At 38.9% G+C, this 4,567-nt stretch overlaps 1 pseudogene; it reads left to right on the forward strand.

Moving 5' to 3' along the window:
• The first annotated feature begins 2,809 nt into the window (after positions 1–2,809).
• Positions 2,810–4,362, forward strand: LOC107133665 (annotated as a pseudogene).
• Positions 4,363–4,567: the final 205 nt, after the last annotated feature.

Consider the following 4,567-nt stretch of genomic DNA (forward strand, 5'->3'; position numbering starts at 1 on the left):
AGTTTATCGTGATTAGATATAACTCACAAAAAGAAAAATGGCAATTTCTAGTGACAATATTAAAACATATTTAGACACTGGCATAAGGAAAAAAATATACATTTATATTTTGTGGTAGTGGGGATGGAACCCAAGGGAATACCACTGAGCCTCGTCCCCAGTTCTTTTAGTTTTTTTTTTTTTTTTTTTGAGTAGCATCCATAATACTTGTATAAATTTACATTCCCATCAACAGTGTATAAGCATTACTTTTTTTTCCTACATCCTGGCTAACATTTGTTTTTGTTGTTGTTGTTGTTTGGTAATAACAATCTAACTATGGAAATAGGATATCACATTAAAATTTAGATTCACATTTCTCTGATGGCTAATGATATTGTCTATTTGTTCATTAACTCTATTTTTACAGAAAATATTCTTGTGTTTTCTTCCTTACCTAAATATCAGGAACCTGTAAAATTTGTTTATCTCCTTGGTGACCACGGAAAACCAATTATTCCTCTTTGGGAATTGATCAAATGGTGCTTGGTCTGTCCGTATACACTATTCCTTCCATTGGTATGCAAATCATCTTCTTTGATTTACTTGTTTGATATATAAAGGGAAGAGAAGATCATTCTACCAAATATATTGTAATGAGAACCACTCCCAATATTTGAGGAAAGATGCAACATATGGATAACTTTATCCACACTCACCATATTCTAGTTTATATTTATGTACCAAAAACTGTCCTGTGTATTATATGCCATTCATTTGCTGCAAATTTATTCTGATGACCATTTTACTGGATCAGAAACCATACATAATGCATTAGCCTACATCACTACCAAGTTAAGTAGTGCTCTTCAAACACTTGTATAACAATTTCTAAATCTGGTGAGAATTTTCTGTATTTTGCATTTCAATATCTAAATGTAAAATTTGTACAATATATTTGACCCTAGAAATAATCCCACTCAATGATATTTTGATGAATCAACTTATAAAATAGTAATCACTGCTCTTGTACAATAAGTTCAGTTCAAAAGCTCACCAAATTAGCATGGTTAATGCACACTTACTGAACAATTGATGATTTCTGTTATTATAAAAAAAATGTACATTGAGTACCTAATGTGTACTTCTGGCATGATATATATGCCATCCCTTTAAATATTCAAGGGAGTTGGATATTGCAGGTATGCTCATTCTTTATATTGAGAAAAATGAAGTGAATAGAAATTATTTGAATTACATCAAGATGACATTTAATCATAACTTTTTCAAAGAGTAGCTTGCTTTATTCTCATTAAGTTATTTATACTGTCAGTTTTTTATTGTTCTACTCTACAAAATAAGATTAATAAAATTATGTGCTATCTTTGTAATTGAGTTGGTTAAGTGAAATGCTTTTCATTTTATGTGTTCCCAATTGAATAACATGGTGTACACAAAGCATCTGAGATATACCCAATTCTGAAGGTACTAGAAATTTCTCATTTATTATGGAAGTTGGAAACATGGATCTGAGAACCCAGTAAATATTGAATAAATAGAACCTCTTCATTATTTTTATAAACACATAGTTCTACTTATGAAGTCCCTATTACCAGAAAGTTTTCTATTGTGCCTTTAATGGCTATGTTATTTTGATAGAAACAGAAGAAATCCTAATAAAAAGATCATTTAAAGTACATATTCAAATATTATTTGACAGAGTTAAGTTTTTTCCAAAAAATCTTGATGGCATGGTAGTCACTAATATTCTCTTCCTTATATGTAGCCATGACAATTCATTTGAGGGAAAGTAGTATACTGACATCAAATATTTAAATAAATCTTGAATTGTCTTATGCTAGCTTAATCGAAACAAAAAAAATCATGTTTTATCTTCCTAAATAATGTAAAGGACCCTTTGCATTGGAGACATATCCAGGCTATTATTTGTCATGAAAGAAAACAAAAGCAAAGCAAAATGGAAACAACAGTGAATTTTTCATAACTTACTCTAATATTATAACAAGAGACAAAACCTTCAGATGTGGGGGTCTTCTCACTATTCTGGGATCTCTGAACAGATGTATTCAACAGTTTGTGGACTCCAATGATAAGATAGGGTGAGAGAGGGGGACTCTGTGTAGAAAGCTTCTGAGTATTGTATCAGAATGGGTAAAAGTGTCATCAAGGTTTCTCCCTCCTCCCCAGGGCTGGCAAGTCATGAAGTAGGACTATGTCAAAGACCTCATGTAAATAGATCAAAAAATTCATGAGCCTTTGCTTAGTAATAAAAAGATGCATAAGACCATGACTTACCAAAGGAGTCTGAGACTGACTGCTACATCTTTTACATAGTGCAGTGCATTAATTATGCACCATGTCTGGTGAAGCTTGACAGATAAAGCCTTTGTAATTGTTTATGGTTTGGCCTGAAAATTGTACATATCATTTTGCACTGGAGCTGGACTACAGTAAAACTATCATACACTATATATGAATTTTTTCATGAAGATGAACAATACAGCAAGATTTATAATAAGTTATTTGGAAACACCCCAGTGATGTAATAACAGAGGAATAGGAAATAAATTATCTTTAATGAATATGATGGAATTATTTTTAGTCATTTAAAGCCAAGTTTATGAAAGTGTATAAATACCAAAGGTGTTTTTGTATGTTATAATGGTGATTATAGGAAGTAAAACTTTTCACATATAGTATGAACTGTATTATAAGATTTAATAGAGAATCTTCCTGCCGTCGCATTTGGATCTCGCTGCTCTCTCCTCCCGGGCATGTTCCTTCTTTCAGTTAGCGACCAGCAAAGAAAACAAATACATATTTCCTTGTCCCGAGCATACATTGAGGTGAGCAAAAATAAATTAAAATAAATTCTAGCCATGAGGGAAATTGTGCACATCCAGGCCCGTCAGTGGGGCAACCAGTTCAGGGCCAAGTTCTGGGAGGTGATCAGTGATGAACACGGCATCGACCCCACAGTAATCTACTATGGGCACAGTGACCTGCAGCTGGACCGCATCTCCGTGTATTACAATGAAGCCACAGGTGGCAAATATGTTCCTCGTGCTATCCTGGTGGATCTAGAACCTGGGACTACGGACTCTGTTCCCTCAGGTCCTTTTGGCTAGATCTTCAGACCAGACAACTTTGTTTTTGGTCAGTCTGGGGCAGGTAACAACTGGGCCAAGGGTCACTATACAGAAGGGGCTGAGCTGGTTGACTCAGTCCTGGCTGTGGTGCAGAAGGAGGCAGAGAGCTATGACTGCCTGCAGGGCTTCCAGCTGACCCACTCTCTGGGAGGGGGCACAGGCTCTGGAATTGGCAGGCACCCTGCTCATTAGCAAGATCCGGGAAGAGTATCCTGACCGCATCGTGAACACCTTCAGTGTAGTACCCTCACCAAAAGTGTCTGATACTGTGTTTGAGCCCTACAATGCCACCCTCTCCGTCCATCAGTTGGTAGAGAACACTGATGAGACCTGCTGCATTGACAAGGAGGCCCTTTTTGAAATCTGCTTCCGTACCCTCAAGCTGACCACACCAACCTACGGAGACCTGAACCACTTCGTCTCAGCCACCATGAGTGGTGTCACTACCTGCCTCCACTTCCCTGGCCAGATCAGTGCTGACCTCCGCAAGTTGACAGTCAACATGGTGCCCTTCCTGCGTCTCCACTTCTTCATGCCTGGCTTTGCCCCTCTTACCAGCCGGGGAAGCCAGCAATATCCGGCCCTCACTGTGCATGAACTCACCCAGCTGGTCTTTGATGTGAAGAATATGATGGCTGCCTGTGACCCCCGCCATGGTCGGTATCTAACCATGGCTGCAGTCTTCCGTGGATGGATGTCCATGAAGGAGGTAGATGAGCAGATGCTGAATGTGCAGAACAAGAATTGCAGCTACTGCGTGGAATGGATCCCCAACAATGTGAAGACCGCTGTCCCACTTCTTGGCCTCAAGATGGCAGTTACCTCCATTGGCAATAGCACAGCCATCCAGGAGCTCTTCAAGCGCATCTCAGAGCAGTTCACTGCCATGTTCCACCGAAAGGCCTTCTTCCATTGGTACACAGGTGAGGGCATGGACGAGATGGAGTTCACCAAGGCTGAGAGCAACATGAACGACCTTGTCTCCGAGTACCAGCAGTACCAGGATACCACTGCAGAAGAGGAAGAGAATTTTGGTAAGGAGGCTGAAGAGGAAGCCTAAGGCAGCTCCCCCATCACTTCAGGCTTCTCAGTTCCCCAGCCTTCTGCTGCCCCTTTCTTCAGAATTTGTGTTAACTGCCTTTTTTCCTTTTGGGAGGCATGCAGAACAGTGCCTGACCCATATTAGGTGCTCAATAAATATTTGTTTCTTGAATGTCTCCTCTTTCCACTCTGGCAAACTTAAATTTCTTCCATGCTGGATTACCCTGCATTTCTTTCTGGTACCTATTTTTCACATCTGTCCATTTAATATCTTCTGTTTCCAAAATGATTCTCCCAAGAAGCTGGATCGTGTCCAGATCCCATTTAGAACTAGCCAATTGCTTTTAGTGGCCACCATCCAAAGGCAAAATAGTACC

This window comes from Marmota marmota, unplaced genomic scaffold (genome assembly GCF_001458135.2).
Source record: "Marmota marmota marmota unplaced genomic scaffold, marMar, whole genome shotgun sequence".
Taxonomy (NCBI): Eukaryota; Metazoa; Chordata; class Mammalia; order Rodentia; family Sciuridae; genus Marmota; species Marmota marmota.